The following is a 20344-nucleotide window of genomic DNA, read 5'->3' as shown; positions in this document are numbered from 1 at the left end:
TCTAGCCACTGGACAAGTCTAGATATCATTTTATCCTATTGATGTCATTATCGCTTTCTTAATTTAACATTTGTGTCCTGGGGAGACAAAATAGTATGCAAATCAGTGCTTCTTTAATTGCACTTTGACCTTCTAGAAGACAAGTTCTTTTTTTTTTTTCTTATTCACTTTAAAAACTTTACCATATAGCTCTGTGTCTGGAACACTGTTACTGCTTTGTAGACGGCTGTCAAAGGAATTAATGTTAGAAGGAAGTTATGATTTAGTTATAGAGCAAGTCAATGTACATAAGACCATAAATTAGCAATACAAAGAACATGGGCAAATGCCCAATGAGATTCATAGAATGAGAAGTTTCAGAGGAGAGGAAGGTTTGGGAGGCTTAAAAAGGAATTCATGGAGAAAGCATAACTTGAGCTCAGTCTTGAATGTAGTTGGAATTTAAAGTAACTCTGGGTGGAACAGACTTTTGGTGACCCTGTTCCTACTTCTGCAGTACTCTTTTCTTGGGGGCAGATTGACCAAAATGAGGATCCAAGAGGGAAACTTATGGTTTTGGAAGAAGCAATGGTAGCAAGGAGTAGAAATATTGAGGTCAGTAAATTCAGGGAAACATATACAAGTCACTAATATATTTTTGGAGAGACAGACAAGAGAGATAAATTAACATTCTTTTGACTTTTTAGTGGTGGCAACCAAGAACATTGTTGAATTTGAGCTAAGTTAGGATGTTAATAAAGGTTGCATTGTGTGTATTCCCACCCAGTTTGCCCTGGCAGGAGGGTTCCTAACCTTATGATAATGACAGTTTAATTGGGGAAAAATCATGCATGCTAATTAAATATATTATAATTAGAGACAGAGCAATATGTGGTCTAATTAGTACCATCTTTGGAAATGGTCTAGGGAGGAGTTTGGAGGTGGTTCATCAGCTACATAATTTGTTCATGTTCGAAAGGGTTAAATCAAGCTTGCTCACCTGAGATCACCTTTGAGTTACTGTAGACCTGATTTCTCTTACTGGTTGAATCACAAACAATTAAATCATTAATCGTGTTGTTGCATACCCATCAGTACTGACATCTGGAAGGAACTTTAGATAGGTGAAAGGTAGCTTTTTGATGACCAGAATAAATTGGTTTAGAATCAGTGCACAGGGTTGAGAATAAAGGGGTCTGAAGATTTTGGCTCTAAGGAAATACACATAGAATGCTAATGAACCCAGTGAATCACCTCTGAATGTTCTCTCACAATTATTCTGATAGCAGGAGCAAAATAGTGGCAGCTATAGCCTTAGAAATGGGAGCTGGATATTTCCATAAGGAAGACAGAAAAAGAAAAGGACTTTTGCCTCTTCTATTGCCCAAAGGAAAAATGATTGTGAGGGCACGAGGACTAAAAACCAGGAGGTTGATCTTCTTGTCAATGAGTCTTGACCACCCTGTACTAGCCATTTACTTCATTCAATATGTTGGGTGCTGTAGAAAAGGTAGTAATCACCTGTTTTGGAAGGTATTTTCCAACCTGAACATCAGAATTTCTCACAATTAACTTTGGTCAGTGAGATTTCTATACTACCAGTCATCCTTGATTAGAATGGTGAGGGAAGTAGGAAAAGTTAAATAAGATGGAGTGATAGTTAGGAAAATGGTTTGGCAATTTTGCAAGGTCCTCTGCTCTCATAAGAAAATGGGAAGGATCTCTGAAATGTCAAAGATACAGAGGTATAATCATATTATTATTATTAATAATAATAATAGTACAGTTGTCAAAGATTTTAGACAAATAGGCATGATACTTGGGGTGGCTTTGAAGTCAGCTATCCTATTTTATAAGAAAATACTTTAAAGGTGGTTACATGTTTGTAACCAGCTTGACAGCTGGTTGCAAGTCAAGGATTTTGATAAGGAATATATGAGTTTCAAAGTAAACACATCAAATCTCTTCTCTTGTAGGGCAGGAAACCAATGTAGTTTCTAAAAGCAAACCACTGCTGTGAATCAGTTTGGACCCCCATTTTCTGGGGGGTCCAAACATCTTACCTGCACTAAATTTGTGGTTCAGGTTGCCGCACTTTCCTTGCAGATGCCTGGAGGGTTGGGTATGCCAAAATAGAGGCCGGGAGAGTAGAACAGGAAATCAACAATTGTCTTGTTAATTGTCCACAAATACCTTCCCAGGAAAGGATGGGATGTCACACTTTAAACATTAATGTGATTTGAAGTCCTTGTGTCACAAAGGGCCCCATTAATTGCCAAATACTACTAAAAAAATTTAGTCTTTTCGAAAGTCCTTGAAAGAATATTCTATACTTAGGCTTTTTGCTTACATCCCACCTGTTTACTACAGCCTACTGTTGGTCTCCATCACTGAACGGAAATTGTTCCCATCTTATCACCCATGGCCTTCTTTTTCCAGATTTTGTGGATACATTTTATTCTTCCTCTCACTTGACAACCATTGCCTTCTTATCAATCTTTATTCTGCCTTGTCTCTGTACAAAGTGGTTCTTCTTGTTAACTTTTTACTGTTATTTTTCTCTCTGCCAATAGTGGTTTTTACTCTACTACTCATTTTTGAAATCCTGGTGTTCTTCAGGGTTGTATCATCAGCCTATCAATATATTTTCATCTCCTTAAATAATTTCAAAATTCTTGTGGTTTTATTTTATACTTACACCTTGAAATCATTATCTTCAGCACAGACATCTCCTACCAACTTGAGATTGTACACCCTATAGCTTGCTACCTTGGTAATATATGGGCACCCCAGCTGAGTATGACCCCAGATGTACTAAGCATCTTTCCTCGAAAACATCACTTAAATTTTTTTTGTTGTTGGTCGCACCATCATCCAGCTCTAAGCCTGTGAGTCATTTAAAATACTGTGTTCCACATGTTTCTTGCTATTGAGCAGAAGGATATCAAATATACAGTAGTGCTCCAAATACAGACCAACCTCCTACTTGTTTTAAGCGAAAAACTCATTCATCCTAGTTGTCCTCCTTTGCCATTATTCTCTTGAGGAGATTGTGGGTAGGCATTATGATGAGTCCTTACTCTACAGCTCTGCAGACCCCACAGTCTGTTGTCTATCACATGAGCCCTGTTTTGTTCTGTGGGTTGCTCTTGCTCTGCTGTTCATCTTTATAACCTTCTCTAGTTCTCTGTTGTCCTCAGGGGTATCCTTCAGACCCCTAGTCTCCCTGGGCCACTCTCTGAATTGCTACAATCCCTCCATCTCACATCCTGTGTTCTTCTCCCTCTGGCTGGGATAACCACCTCACTGAGAGAGTTTTTATGTGTCTTTTTAGGTTTTTGCTGGAGTTGGGTATGGGTGAAGAGAGAGTGTCTAGCTCAGGAACAGCCAGGCAGAGTCTTACTCCACCTGGAGCTGCTGTCTGGGTCAAGGTTCCCAGTATACAGTGTGCTCCCCAGTATGGCTATTTTGGCTAGATTTCTTGCCATCTCATAGTGATGTTCCCTCAGGGACTTCATTCACTCTTGCTCTAAAACAGACCCCTAGGGGACACACCAAGATCATAAAAAAATCACAAGTTCTAATTACATGGCTGAGGCCAGATGATTTTCCACAGAGTTCTTGAGTCCCATGGCCATCAGCAGATGTGGTGAGGTAGCCATATTCCCACCTCTGTTCATGATAGGAAGGTCCTCACCTTTGGAGATAGGAAGAAATAGAGGGTACACCTGCTTAAATCCAACCCAACAATCTTATCTCTGTCCCAGCAAAATATAGGTGTCACTGTTCTGAAATCGAAAGAGCTCCAAAAACAGTTTTCATCATTTTCTTGGTAATGAAATCTGACCTTGTCTCAATTCGAAGTGAAGCCTGACTGGACTGAAATGAAGTTATCTTAATTGTTTTATTTATCTCACTTGTAGGAATATTCATATACTTCACTGAAGAACTACTAACATGTTGGAGTGTAGCCCTTCATGTAGATCTTCCTGCTTATCTTCTGTTATACATGGTACATATACCATAGTATTTTTATTAAATTGAGACTTTCCACAACCTGAAATACTTTTGACCACCTGGATTTCCCATAAAGGGTTGTGATGAGGCACTCTAGTAACTATTTCTGATTCTTGGTCTTTGGCACCTTCCATATTGGTCAGCTATCAAGTCCTGACAATCTTTATCTTTTTTTCTAGAATCCATCTCTTTTGCTCTACTCCTGCTCTCACTAATCTAGCCAGGGAACAGGACTCCTGATGGATATAGGATCAGTCTCCCTTCTACTATTCAGAGTCATCTAGCCCTGCCCCAAACTTTGTGTCCCCGCCTAGCGATACAAAATGTCTGTACTTGACTGAGTCTACACTCTTCATACAAAGTATGACCCCACGGGAGCTGAGCAGTCCTCACTTCCACTTCAATCGTCAAAGAATTCTTTCTTGGTGCATGCACTTCCACTCCCCAAAGGAGGTTGGGAAACAAGGTGTGCTACCCTGTTTCAGGTCTGCTGGTACTTTAGCGAGTGTAATAGGGTATGTCTGAGTGACTCACCCTTTCTTTGCAGTCATCTGATTCAGTTTTCTACTAACTCATTCCAGAACTGTTGAAAGTTTTTGAACTGGCCTTTCTGCTTATATTTATCCTCCTAGCCACTAGACATCACAAAAATTTTTTTTGAGATTTTATTTATTTATTTGACAGAGAGAGATCACAAGTAGCCAGAGAGGCAGGCAGAGGTGGGGGGGGGGGAGCAGGCTCCCTGCTGAGCAGAGAGCCCAATGCAGGGCTTGATCCCAGGACCCCGAGATCATGACCTGAGCTGAAGGCAGAGGCTTAACCCACTGAGCCACCCAGGCGCCCCTAGACATCACAAATTTAACCACAACACAGTTTCAAACACTTCTACATCTCTCTTCTTTAATTAGGTTAAGGTATATCTAAATTTTTAAAGAAGGGACAGTAGACTTTTGCTGAGCTAGCTTCTGCCTATCTCTCTTTTCCCATTTCCTTCCTTGCTATTTATTCTCTAGCAATCTAAGACTGCTTTTATTATGCTCTACACTGTAAGGTGTTTTTACTTTTCTCTTATACTTGCTTTTATTTTCTGCTGAAATGATGAATTCTTCCCAGCCCCAGTCTTCTGCTACCCATTGTCTGGCTAACTCTACTCATAGTTGAAGACTCCAGTAGGCAACATCTCCTTTAGAAACTCTTTCCAGTCCTCCCAAATAGAAGGAATAGAATTGACAACAACCTGTTATTGTAATCATCTATTTAAGTATATGCTTGTGAAATCATATGAAAGCCGAGACTCTAATTTAAAACAATATTTATATCCATGGTTCCTGGCTCAACACCCAGTAGGTAGTAGCCCAACATACAGTAAGCACTTTTAGAAGTGAATACAGCATAAGACCGTAGTTTTATTTTAGGAGAAAGCTGTAGCTCAAACAGAATACATAACTTGTTGTAAAGGATATTTTGTGTTGCTTCTCTCTGTGTGCTAGAAGCTCGAAACCTGGAAACTACATCTCCTAGACACACTTGCCAACATGGCTTTGGTTTATGTTCTGCCAACCAGAGGCTCTCACTTGGGAGGGGAAGGAGGAAAGAAGGGAGGAGCTCTTCCTTTGACTTTGGTAATAGCCACATGGCAGAACATTAGCATCCATGTGGCTGTGCTGGGGATGGGGTTGGGCAATGGTGTCAGGCCTCCTCCTGTTCTTGAGCGTTGGAAAACACTAGCTTCCCTCTTCTCCTCTTTTCTACTACTCTAGCCCTTTTAATAAGTTTTAAACCTAATTCTTTCCTGCTTAAAATGCTTGGAATGGCTTTGCTTTTCCTGATTAAACTGATGATACAATTTTGCTTAAAGTTATGCAGTAATTAAGCAGCAAAGCAGTGATGGACCTTAGCTGGCCTGATTACAAGGTCCGTGTCTATAGTCTTTGAGTGCAGTGCCTTCCTCTACTTGCACAAGGAAATGGTCCTTCGGGAAGAGCTCTCCTTCATGCTCTTTGTAAAGAGACTTAGGTTTCAGTAAAGAGGTGGAAACATTGTATTATAAATGAAGGACCCTTCTTACAGATGGTAACTTAATCTGCATACATATAAATTCAATCCTGTGGAGAGTTTTTTCATATTTTGGGAGGAAGAAATGTTTCCATGTTCTCTTGGGGAATCAACAGAGCTGGTCTCTGGCGGATGACCAGGTTCAAGTCTTCTCTGCCCAGCAAGGAAGTGATATGAAAACAAATCAAAGTAAGTGAGCAACTTGGACATCTGGTATAAGAAAGAACTTCAAAAACCTCAAAATGGAGTTTTTTTTTTACGTATCAGCTTACACATGAATGCAGCACTGCTTTCACAGAGGCAAAGCCAAAGTCAAAGTCAAAGAGAAACCATGTTGTGCAATTTAAGAGCTCCCTTAATTTTCAGAACAAAACCTTACCCACTCACTCACTTCTAGGTAGAGGAAGAAGGGAACTTAAGAGGGAATATTTAACACAGTTAACAGATGGCACAGTGAGTGCTTCTGAGCTGTTTGCTATGGTGACAGAGGGTGTCAATGGTTGGGGAAGGTGGTGACCTGAATTTGTTATCTAACTTCTCTTACTTTTAGTCTCCTTATCACAAAATGCATACCTTGCCATATTACGTGGAGGAATAAAATGCTTTGTCAGTGCTGGCATATAGTAGATGCTTGATTACTATTTCTCCACCTCAAGTCAATTATGGTATTTATTGAATATGTCATTACTGCTGAAGATTGTTCTAAGTGCTGTGAGCAAGACAGTACTTGCTCACTAAGAACAGACATCTAGAGTACACTGTTTTCATTTGTTTGAAAACACCCTTCCCTCTTTTCCACAGGCCTTTCTAGATTGATCCTGAGTTGTCTTATATCCTTCAGCAAATTAAATGTCAATGAAATGGAGGAGAATCAAATTATGAGTGGTGATATCTAATATAAAGGACCTTTAAAACACCTAAGAAAGAAGAATTTAACAGGGGACCATTTGTGGTCCCTTTTCTAGAATTCATACAAAGCAAGCTGAGTGAATTGTAAAATCTGAGGATATGAGAAAAAAAAATACCTTAAAAAATTCTCAATGATTTTCTTTCCTATGTGTCTTTACTTTGGAATCTGTACCGTGGAATATCTCCTGACATCAAAGATTAGAGTTCTCTTGTGGTTTTCAAACCCTGTTTTAGAGTGTGATGTTGCTAGACTGGTGTAGTGAGAATTGTCTAACTTTGTGGTGCACTGAGGCAGGAATTACAGTTGACAGGTCTAAATTGATCATGTTTCTTGTTTGGGAGGAACGTGGAGAAATCGTCAATGTTTCTAAGCAGGAATTTTTTGGTTTTCATACTTCGGCAGAGTGAACAGGTGTTTGCTAATGAACTGCCACACCCAATTACACTTAAGTCCCAAGTCCTTTCTTCTCATTATTATAAAAGAGCATTTACTGTGTCTTCCTTCCCACATCCAGGCCACGCTATAGCACACATCCAGTTTAGCCTGATTCAGGGCAGTGAGAGGCCTGGTGGGCCTCCTCTGTAGTACAGACTGCTACCAGCTCCTTCTCTAAACGTGGATCTCTCCAAATTATGTCATTTAGAAGCTGGCTAGGTATCAATTTTTCCAGTTTCTATATTTTACAGAAAATGAAACACATCTATAGAGTTAAGGGGCTAACCCGTTATTTTGTTTTATACTTAAACTGGTTTTGCATTTAAAGAAATTTAGATATAGCTACACGTTCGCTAGGTATGAGAAAATCGAATACTGTTATTCTCTGGTAAACGCCGGCTTTCAGGAAGAATGTATGAAACCCACGAATCTCTGTCTGTGGATGCCAAAACTAAACATAACGTCACCAAAATTACACATCTCCTTGTTTCCCAAACCATCTGTAAAGATTGTATTTTCAATATCTCGGGTAAATAATTTTGTAGTATTATTCACAGATAGAAATTAATTAAAAAGAAGTAAGAGACTGCAAAGACATACAAAACACAAACCCATTCAAAAAATGATGTTAACTTTAACAGAGGTGAAATTGACCTGTCAAACTGTATAAAAGTTTCTAAAGGTGCGTGTTCCGTTTCTATACCTGCCATGGGCCCGTGATAGTTGGCAGGTGGGTGACATCTGTGAGTCACACTAGGGAGAGCACTATGCAGCCAGTTCAATCCTTCAGCTTTTATCTGGTTGTACAGGCCAGGTCAACAATTGCATCTCGGTGACTCTGGGCCTGCTTGCTTTCCACTAAGCTCTTAGTTCCACAGTTCCACCCACCCCAGGATGCCATGGAGCAGTGCTGCCCAGCAGAAATATATAATGTCGGCCACAAATATAATTTTACATTTACTGGTAACAGAAACAGATTAGTAAAATTAATTTTAATAACATTTTATTTGAGCTGATATGTCCAAAATATTAACATTTTAACATGTAATCAATATAAATATTACTGAGAGGTTTTACATTCTTTCTCTCATAGTAAGTCTTTGAAATTTTGTGTGCGTTTTTGCTTACAGCACATTTCAGTTTGGACGAGCCACATTTTAAGAGCTCAATAGTCCCCTGTGATCGGCGGCTGCCATATTGAACAAGGAAGCCATACACATTCTTCTGAGCTGTCTTAAAGCAAGTAAGACACATCTAAGAAGGAAATGCCCCCTACGAACAGGAACTTTCAAACTCTTTTTGGGGAGAGGTGTGCTGGATACATTTAGGGAAACATCTTTGGCAAAGGACCCACATTCTTTTTCTCATCTGTGGTAAACTCATCTTGAAGTGGCTTCAGCTCAACATTTCTGGAATCTCAGTTTTAAATATTTTAAATAGGATTTTTCATCTCTCTTATGTTCAGACTCTCTGGGCCACATTCCAAATAAGGCTGAGAGTTTGTATCTTACATATCTCATGGTTATTTGAAGACTACAAAAGAGATTTGGCAAGATGTCAGTATATAAACATATATACTGAGGGAAGGGCATAGGGAGAGAATTACCCCGACATGGGGCTCCATCTTACAGCCCTGAGATCATGCCCTGAGCCTTAATCAAGAGAATTTACTGATCCACCCAGGCACCCCAGGTATTGTTATGTTTTTAAAGTATTCTTTTGGGCTGGTCTTACCTTTGGTCTTCAGCTTTGCCTTATAGGGATGATGTTCTTAAAATCTGCCACTTCCATATTGATCATTGTTGTTTTGAGAAAATAACGACCAAGCTGTCTGATCTGGCTGTGAATTATGTGGAAGAAAGTCTCTGCTGCCCAGCAGAACTGCATTCACGCGTACTTCATCTCCTTAATGACATTCGCAGCGACAGTTTCAGCTCCGTCCCCTTATCATCAATCCTCTTGACTCTGTTTCAAGTTAAATGCATGGGGAGAAGGTGGTAGGGAAATATCTCTAATCACTCATTCATAACATTCTGAGCAGCCAAATATTTATTGTTAACCTGTTGGCTTTTTCTTTACAGAAATACCTAAACAACCATTAATTGAGTTCTACATTATTCCTATTTAGTTACATTCTGGAGAAAAAAAAGAGCCAAATTATACTTGGTCACAGAGAGAGATGGTGGGTTAAATGATCCATCTTTATTTCATGAGCTCTGAGCAGAGAGCAAGGGACTGAGCACTATAGCTGGATTTTCTGTATCCTTTCTCTCGAACCTTAGTCTGTCTTGAATATATCTCTGGATCATATTGTTGTAAGGGGATCTTCAGAAGAAGATGATTTTTGCCGATGTTAAATCTAGGGAGCATAATGTTAGGATTTAAGTTTTATAGGAATGAAGGCTAAGTGAGAGGTTCAGCCCAAGATGGTTGAGAACATGAAGAACTCAGGGCAAAATAAAGTCTTAGTCTGTTAAGGAATGCAAAGTTTAAACATTGCCTTATCATTAAACATGGAACACCAAGTACACAGACTAAGTATAAAGGCTAGAGGATGATGGCAGTCTCAGGTGTGGATTAAGGAAGGTAAAGGGTGGTCTTAGGTGATTGCCATAGGCACTAGAGGGTGTCATGGTTCACCTTGATGAAGGATGTTGTCTTGTGCCAGGACAGGGCTACTGACTCAAGGAGCCAAGAACCTGAAGCAGGGCTGGTGTTACTCCTTCAGGTACCTTCAGTCTCAGCAAAGTGGAGTCAAAGTCCCTTGGGACTCTGCTAGTAGGTTCTGGAAAATCTGCTGAGTGTTACCAAAGTTAGAGAGAAGATCCTGGGATCGATCCCCCATCCAGCACCATTCAGCCCGTCAGAGAGTGATACTGACATGGTGCATTTTGAAACATATTCACAAGTCCCCATTTCAGGGAGAACATGTAGCAGTATGAGAAGGTTCTGTATATTTGCATGCTCTAGGATACTTAGAGAAGGAATTTTATGGGGTTTTTTCAAGGGTTTCATTTTATTAGACAGGGAAAAAAAGGGAATTAGTACTATAAGCAAACTATAAGTCATTGTTCTTGGTATTGTTGCCAGGCATTTTGCTAGGGTTATGAGACGTAATAAAATATAAGTAACACAGACACAGCTTTAAGAACTTACAGATAAGAAGGGGGGGCAAGTATCTATAAACATGGGCATATCTATCTGGAGTAGGTACTGTTACAAAAATACCCATAAGACAGTGAGGACATAAAGGATGATGGTCATTAGTTAACTTGTGGTAGGAAGTGACACCGGAGGAACGTGGTCATGGTGACATGTGTGAAACAACATGCTCTGTTGGGAAATACTGAATAGTGTGTTGTAGCTAGAGTATAGAAAGCAAGGTATGGAAAATGGTAAGATGCTACATCCAACTTATCTCAAATCTCCCTTCTGTTTATCTCTAATGCCACCATTGTAAAGGAAAATATTATTTCCTGTCACATGTGCTGTTCTAATAGCTTCCTACTTTGTGTTCAGGTATCTGGCAGACACACATCCCTTGAGATATTGAGTGTTTGGCTCCAGATCATTGCAATAGAAGCAAATGTCACAATATGGTGAGTTAAATGAGTATTTTGGTTTCCCGGTGCATATAAAAGTTATGTTTACATTATATTGTAGTTTTATTAAATCCACAATAGCATTATTACCTAAAAAAGGTACATACCTTCATTAAAAAATATTCCTAAAAAGTGCTAACCATCATCTGAGCTTTCAGTGAGTCATAATCACTGATTGCTGGTCACTATAGCAGATATAACAATAATGGAAAAAATTACTGAAATACAGTGAGAATTAATGAATTCTTTTTGACACAAAGACAAGAAGCGAACAGTGGTGTTGGAAAAATGAGGCTGGTAGTTCTGCTTTGACATGGGGTTGCCACAAACCTTTAATTTGTAAACAAAACAAAACAAACCCAAAACCATCATACTTGCAAATGTTTTACCATACTTCACTCTAGTGTGCTTTGCTGGTCTCTAGATGATTTGTACCAAGTACCTGTAGCTTTTTAAATGGTCCCCGCCTCCATATTAGCTTGAAATCTTCAGTAGGCTTTGCAACAGTGGTCCTAAGGTTGGCCTGAGAGAGAACTGCTTCTCCTCACTTACACCTGGTCTGTTTTTACACTTCCATTTATCCTTGTCTGAAGTGACCAGAAGAGAAATGAGGAAGACAGAGGAATGAGGAAAGAACAATCAAAAGAAAATCAGTGTTTCTATTTTTGGCACTTTGAGAAGCTTCATAACCCAAGGGATATGTTTACAATCTCAAAAAAAAAAAAAAAAAAAAGATCGAGCAGACTTCCATATTCCAATAGCCCCCCTCAATAGCCCCCAAATCTGCATGTCAGTTTGTCTCTCTGAGTGCATGTTTATCTGAGAAAGGACCAGGACAGTGCAGAAAGTGTGAAAGACCATCATCTGCCCAGGTTCCCCCCCACCACCTGAGCTCGCATAATAGATGTTTCCGAGGTTTGAAAAATGCCACACATCTGCCATTTAAAAGTCACATCTAAATATACTTGCTACCTTCTAAGTAATCTTTTATTTTTAATTGTAATATTATTTATGAGTTTTCACTCACTAGGAATTCTGGATCGCTTTAAAAGCGATGGTATGAAACACAATACATCAGAAGAAAGACATGTGCTGATGAATTATGATGCCGACTGCCATCATTCTGGTGATGTATATGAGAACAGGGACGGGAGAGCGAAGTTGAGGGATGAGTCTGTGTGTTGCGCATTCTTGAATAATCCCCATGAAAACTGTAATAGAATTATTATCCGTGTTTAGCATCATGTAATCAGAAAGCGTTTGCCTGCAGAGGGAACCAGTTGGCAAGGTAATTAGGTACGTGCGCTGCTGACGCACTGGGCCACATCCATTTTAAAGGACAAAAATCAAACAAAGCATGAGGAAAAAAATCAAATAGACTATATTTGAATAAAAGTAATCCAAATCCCATCTTCAAAACTCAAATCATCTCTAACTACCTGGATTTGATGGGCTGATAGGGAGAGGCTCTATAGAGAACCCGTCCTTCAGAGAATTCCGTGGGTGAAGTTGAATTCTGAGCTCTGAGAATGCTGGCTGTACGTTTCTGTAATTATGCCGCGGATTTCTCACACATCTTCATATTCATAATTACCTGGTATTTAACTTTCAATAATGACATTATTAAATCTGAGGTGACAGCCCTTCACTTGTGACATTTAATTTGCTTTTCAATTTTCCTTCTCTTCTCGGTCCTTTAAATGTTCTTAAAGGCAAACATCTGAGGAGGCACCGTCAGTCCCACATGATTTTTCTGTCTTCAAAAGAAATGTCCAAATTCGAGTTTCCGTGAATGCCTTCTTAGGCAGTAAACAATTATTTCAAAGTAGTGTCCTCTACACGGAAAATAGCAATGCTCTTTTTCTGAGTTGTGGGAGAGAGTGCTTTAGCCCACACTGGCAGCTGGTCATGTCAAAGGCCATTATTTACCCAGCAAATGTCCTTGCTGTCTGCTCTTTCCTGATGGTAAAGCCACCGAAGGTTACCTTTTTTTTTTTTTACATGAAGGTGAGCTGAAGAACAAATCTCATTTACTTATTTACTTTACTCCAGAGAAATATTTTCTTCTGGGTCTTTTGCACACATTTAAGAATTAAAAAGAATATGCCCACCATTGTTTTTCAAATGGTGTAATTATTTGTTCAAAGAACCATATAAAGCGAGTATGGGAACATAATTTATGGGATTTGGGGAACTTTCAAAGTGGGGGATTTTATTTGGGAAGTCATTAAATTCCAGTGAAATAGAAGCTGGATGTAGAAACCAGTAAATATATTTTCATGATTTTTTAAAAATTTTTTTAAATTTTATTTTATTTATTTATTTTTTTTATTTTCATGATTTTATAAAATGTATAATATACTCACTCAGGGGGAAACATTATTGATTGTCTCCCAGCTAACATTTTTGGCACACACACACACACAAAAAGCCCTCTGCGATGCCCTCTGAAAGTTTTCTTTTTGCCCCCGAAGTTATAAATGTTCATACAGTTGGCACCACTCCTTTAATCAGCATATTGTTCAATGTATCTTTATAAGCCACTTATCTCCTATTGTACAGAACTCATTCTAAAGGTGGAAGAAGGAGAATGCTACTTTGGGGACTCAATGCCAATGACTTTTTTATTTTTCTACTGGTTAATATAACAGAATGTTGTTGTTGCAAGGACAATTGGAGGGCGTGCTCCTACGATCAAACCATTTTGCATTATTAGCTCAGCTCTCCTGGCATCCAGGAAACGACCCTCTCTTCATTTTCTCACCCCTTCCTGACCATTCCATCCTGTGAAGGAGGCTGCCGCCCTGCCCTACCTCCTGCTCATACCTCATCCGTTCAGTGTGCTCCGGGAAACTTTCAATGTCAACATTTGAGCTTTCTCTGGCTTCTGGAACCCATTTAGACCATGAGCATGGGAGGCTCCAAGTATCAAAGAATTGATGCTTCCTGGGAGCAGCTCCCAGCTTAAGATGGATGGCAGTTGGTATGCATACCCTCCTTTCCTTTGTTTTTAAAGGGATAACTTCCAGGCATGCATTCTACAGAGTTCTCCAAGGGAATTAAGTTCCTGTGGTGCACAAGGACAAACTTGCTTGATAATGCATCCTTTATTGGCTGCCTCCCCCTCTCTTCTTATGTTCTGTCTGATTCCATTATCACTGTTTCCTGGGGTCACTTTTCAAATAAACTGTTATATTCAAATACCTGCTTCAGGGTCTACTTCTGGGGAAACTAAAACTCAAGACACTTGTCTATCCCTTTTCCTTGATCCTTATCTTCTGGACATCAAAATGTTAAAATAGCCAAGGGCTTAGTCCTTGGGCCACTTCCCTCAACTAAACTCGCCTCCTAGGTAAATTCATCCAAACTTAAGATTTCAAATATCATCCAAAATGATGCCTCGAATTTTGCCTTCTTTTCAGAATCTCAACTATTTAATTGATACCTCCATTTGGATGTCTACTGAGCATCACGGATGAACATTTCCCAAACCAAATTCTTGAATTTCTCCTTCAAGTGATTGGGCACTGAATATCCTAGGTGGCATTTATGTTTTTAGGTTGAGTACATTGGTCCTTGATTCGTCCAGAGGCATGCAAAGCATGCCTCCTGCGTTCTCATAGGAGAGATCTCTAAATATTTGAAGAAAAGACACGCCTCTTTTCCTCTTGCATTCTCTAGGCTCCGGGTTCAATAAACCCACCTCACTCAAATGTCCTCACAAAACAATTTTCTTAGGGGTGCTGCGTTCTTGTCTATAAATATTCTAGTTTTTGTTGTTCCTCTCAAAATATGACAATGAAAATTAAGTCTGTCATTTCTGATATGGTCTAGCTGGTGTGGGGATATTTCTCTCTTTGTTTCTCTCTCTCCTTCCCCCACCCCCGACTTTATCAGGATATATGCATTGCTTGCAAGTTCTCGTATTGAACTTCTTTGTACATGTCAGCAGTGTTATTGTCTTGGTGTTATTTTTAATAAAATTGGACAATCATAACTAGAAAAAAACAACACATCTTGACAGATTTTCACAGAACAGTCTTGTTTTTAAAATATAATTTTATGATACTTTTTCAGTTCAGGAAAGGGCATTGTGAGAGGATCACAAGAGCAATATGAATCTGGATGAAGACGAAGAATGCTGTGGTGTGGGTTTTGAGTCATTTTTTCTTTCTTTTCTTTTTTAAAGATTTATTTATTTATTTGGGGGGCATAGGGGCAGAGGGAGAGGGAGACTTTTAAGCAGACTCTCCACTGAGCACATATTCTGAGGTGGGGACTCGATCTCCTGACCCTGAGATCACGATCCTAAGATCAAGACCCTGAGATCACGACCAAGCAAAATCATAAATTGGACGCTTGATTGTGCCACCCAGATGCCTCCTGTGTACTTTTTTCCTTTCTGACATTTGTCCCTATGGCCCATTGACTGTTCGTCATTTCTTTGGGGGGGGATCTGCAAGTCTGATTGAGGTGTGAAATTTGAAAGAAAATAGAGATCAATTTCTTGTTGTTAGAGTGGAAAAGCCCTTTATTCCCCTGTCAACTAGATCTAGGTAAGCAACAATTGTTCTTTTGTTCATGAAGATGGATTTATTTAGGTTTGGGAATGGTCAAGTCTTGGCAGAGGAAAGTTAATTGAGTCCCACTGAGGGAACAAGAAGTGTGAGGACAGGCTGTAAGTATAGGTAATCGCGCCGGACGATCAGCTCCTTTCCTGGGTGCTGATGCAAACAGTAATAATGTTGAGTTCTTACATATGTGTGGCATTTGCAGTTTTCACGCACTTTTGCACACTTTGTCCTCTCTTCCCTCCTTCCTCTCTCCCTCCCTTCTTTCTTCCTTCTTATCAAGTGCTTAGTATATGCCAGGAGCTGTGTTGAATGACAAATAAAATAAGGCATTTTCCTATCAGGGGAAGCAAATAATGACACAGAATGCCTTTAGTACAGCCCTGATGACGTGATAGTGTGGGCATTAGTTCATTTGTACGGTGACTTCTGTAAACTCCGTGAGAACTCACCCACGTGCACAACAAAACAGATTTTCTTGACACCACCTTGCAAGTCAATAAGTATATAGACAATCCAGTGTGTATTTCAGATATAAACCTATTATTCCTCAACTGTCTAACAGAAGATGGCTTAAAGCAATGACCCTCATCAAGATTAAAATTGGAAAGTCTATATAAAACCTAAACTAAACCCAAAGTACACAATACAGAATTCTGCTCACTTCAGTGTTCCAGAGATCAAGACGGATGTTTTAAACCAAATTCAATGTCTCACTGAGAATTCAGCTAGAAGGGGTTCTTTATCTCAATGCTTTCCCTGAATATATCGCCCAATGTGGAATATGACTAGCAATGAGAAATTGGTTTGTAAATTAGCTTTGTAAGGCAAAGAGTTTTAATATGATGGCATTGACAGAATATGAATGTTGGTTCTAAGTTCAAAGGGTGACCAAATTACTAATGATGTCTGAACTTCTTCAAATCTATGCAATTCCCTGACTCCAATTCTATGATGTCGCGGGTCGAAAATTGGGCTTTCACTATTATTAATTTTTAAAAACTGCAGAAGAATAAGATAATAACTTTTTCATGTATATTTGAGGACTTTAACATTGAGATGGTAAGAGCTGATATAACTTAATTTCAAAATTAATGAATGAGGCTACATTTAAATGAGACCTTTTAGATTGAATTGTGAAACCAGCTGTTTCAGGGGACTGTTGACAAGAATACAGAAAGAGATAATATCAATAACCTGAGGCCAGGGTAGAATTCCTCTTCACCAGTATATCCTGGGATTTTTGCATTTATCTAGGGGTTTTATGGATCAGTTAATGAGCAAAGAGGCTGTTATTTTCAAATTCTAAGATCAATAGAATTTTTGAGTTTCTAGGGCTGGGTTTGTGGTTTGAACATTTATAACCTTTAACTGCAGAAGCATGGGACTTAGCAGGACCAGAATCATTTTAAGGAACTCCTAGCCAAGCATTAGTAGCCAGATTTATTTTCTCCATCTAATGATGGGAGAATCTAAATGGGTTTTAATATCCTCTTTTCAGTGCTAACATGCTGCATTACCTGTTTCTGTGGGAGGTGTAGGCAAGCATGTCATGTCTGTGTGATCTATGATCACTGTCTCTGGGAGCCTGGCTTATTAATTACTAGACAGTGCAGATGCAGAGGTAATTGAAATGTGATAGGCTGCGATGTTCTTTCGGGGGGTGATCCCTACTGAATCAGGCTTCTGAACATCTTCAACCGTGAAAGAAATGGGAAGGGCTTTGGTCAATCATTATGATTTTTAGTTGTTTTTAAAGCTTGTTACCAATTTGGATTTGTGGAGAGAAACATGACTGAAAGCATTCAGTATAATTCAACACATATTTTCTATGCCTTCTTTTGTGCTATTTCTAACATTAACCAACAGGGTCACGAAAGTCAAAACCTGCAGTCCCTGCTTTCCACATTCCATTGACTTGAATTGGCAATGTGCAAATAGTTAAAAAAAAATTTTTTTTTAAAGCTTACTACCAGGGTCAGGAGGTAGGAGATGCTTTATTTATTTATTTTTAAAGATGTATTTATTTATTTGAGAGTCTGTGTATGCCTGTGAGTGGGGAGAGGCGCGGAGGAGAGGAGCAGCCCCCCCACTGAGTGCAGAACTCTAGGTGGGGCTCAATCCCAGGACCCCGAGATCATGGCCTGAGCTGAAACAGACTGTGAGAAACTGAAACTCACTGAGCCACCCAGGCGCCCCATGTAGGAAATGCTTTATTGAAGCAGATGTGTATAATCAGAGAAGAATTTATTTGTATAATATGACCACTGTCTAGGTATGGGCAGTCTCATTTGATTTTTGAACCAAGGCACTGGATTCTGACTACCCGGTCTTAAAATCCTGATCTGCATTCACCAACTCTGCTGCCTTTGCCAAGTGTCTAGTGGTTGAATTGCAACCCTGGGTAGTTATGTGGACTAACAGGTAAATTCTTTTAAAGCACTTAGAGCAGTGTTCAGTGTAGTGATTCCCTGTGTTGTATCCCATTCTGTGATGTTGCCATTACAACTGGCTTGTTCTTTATTTACTCTACTTGTAAAATATATCAAAGGGCCATGTCTGGCAAACAATATAGGAAATCAAGTTTCGGTTTTTAGGAGGCTTCGGGGGTGGGGACCATACCATATCTGATCTCAGAGTTTTCGAAGATAATATTTATATTTGGGGGCACGTGGGTGGCTCAGGGGGCTAAAGCCTCTGCCTTTGGCCCAGGTCATGATCCCAGGGTCCTAGGATCGAGCCCTGTGTCTGGCTCTCTGCTCAGCAGGGAGCCTGCTTCCCTCCACACACCACCCCCAGCCTGCCACTCTGCCTACTTGTGATCTCTGACAGTCAAACAAATAATATCTTAAAAAAAAAGATACTTATATTTGTCTTTGTAAATTTTTCTGAATGTAAAACTAGTATTTGTTATTGAAAAATATTCAAACAATATAGAAATGTCCTAAGGCAAACCTTTCTTTGTGGAAACGTATTTCCATACTGATCCGTACACTGCTCTTTTTAAAAAGCAGCTTTATTGAGGTATAATTTATATACCATAAAATTCACAAAGTGAATTCAGTGATTTTTAGGAAGTTGACAAGAGTTAACTGTACTACCATCATCACCATTGAGCTGTAGAAATCTTTCGTCATCTTGGAGAGATTCTTCATGCCCATTTGCAGACCCCCTCTGCTCCCACTCAACCCCAGGCACCATTGATCTGTGTCTGTCTCTATAGATTGGCTTCTGAACATTTCATACAAATGGGATCATACAATGGTTCTTTTTACCGCTGTCTTTTTAAGCTTAGTATAATGTTTTTGAAGTTAAACATGGCATGTGCATTACTATTTTACTTCAATTGTTTAATGTCATTACTATCTTTCTGTGATGATATATATGATTTATCTCGTTATTTTTAGTAGCTACAGTTGATTTTATCACTACATCATTTTAAGTCAGTCTCTTAAAATGTTTTTAAGTTGTTTAGACTATTCCCAGTTCTTTATTGTAAATAAGTCTGCACAAACATTTGTGGGTTAATGTCTTGGTGAACTTTTAGTAGGATGAATTCCTTAAAGTAGAATTTCTGAATCAAAGGATACAATACATTTTAAATTTTGATACACATTTCTAAATTACTTTCCAAAAGGTTGAATTAATTTACAGGTGGACTAATAATATGTACTTGTTTCACATATATGTGTCATTATTTTAAAATCTTTGTTTATATATGTAAAAAGGGACATCTTTGTTTTAATTTAATTAAGTTAATATTCATTTGCTTTTAGTAAAGCTTAGCATCTTTTCATATTTTGAATGGTGCAGATGCTTTTATGATTCAGTGAATTACCTGCTTATGGTTTTTTGTTTATTAGCGTTTTCCTTTTTCTTTTTAGGTTTTCTTGTTGAAATATATTTTGTTGATGTAAATGTTCTATATTTAAAGGCGTTTTTTTTCCTATCACTATGTTGCTTTATGATGTCTATTGTGTTTGTCAAGTTATAGGAGTTTTGTTTTATTTTCTAGTGCTGATAACCTGTTAATCATTTCTCAAGTTTCTGGTGTTGGTGACCCTGGGCTTTTCCCCAGCCCAATATTTTAATACATTTATCTATATTTTCTTCTCGTAATGTTTTGCATTAAGTCTGTATACTTCAATATTTAAAGATATTTTAAAAATTTCTCTTTATTTTTGCATTCTTTCAGTAGAATAATCTGGTTTTCTTTTTTCTTTTATCTCTCTAATTGCTTGGAAGTTTTACCTCCTTTCCTATCCTTCTACATTTATTTAAAAAAAAAAAACCACATTTTAATACTTGGAGATAATTTTGTAGTTTTTATATAACTCTCCCCAAATATGATAACGTTTAGCTTTATTTTACTTCTCCCTGCTTTATTTACCCAACCTAACTGTATTAAAGCTTAAATTTTATCCAAATAATTTGAAATTTTAATGTTTACTGGTTTACTTATCACTGTTATCTGATTGTTATCTTTTTTTCTTGAGGTTTATTATTATTGGTCTGGTTTTTTCTTATTTTGATTAGAGGTCTTCCATGAGTATTATTTCCATGGTAAATTGATTCTTTGTCATATTATTTCTGAGTGGTATGTGCTTCCAAATGTCACACATTCTCTCACACATCCAAAGTCCTGAAGTGAAAGGTTCCTGCTCTGGGAGATTAGAAAGTTTCCCAGGACCATGTGTAGTGACCATGGAGAGAAGCAGTTGTGGACAATCATGGAGATGTGGAGGCCTGTAGGAGAGAGTTAGGGTTGTATTCTT

The sequence above is a fragment of the Mustela putorius genome, unplaced genomic scaffold (assembly GCF_011764305.1).
Source record: "Mustela putorius furo isolate JIRA1106 unplaced genomic scaffold, ASM1176430v1.1 tig00003858_pilon_pilon_pilon, whole genome shotgun sequence".
In the NCBI taxonomy this organism is placed as follows: Eukaryota; Metazoa; Chordata; class Mammalia; order Carnivora; family Mustelidae; genus Mustela; species Mustela putorius.
Note: the sequence above shows the minus strand (reverse complement) of the source record.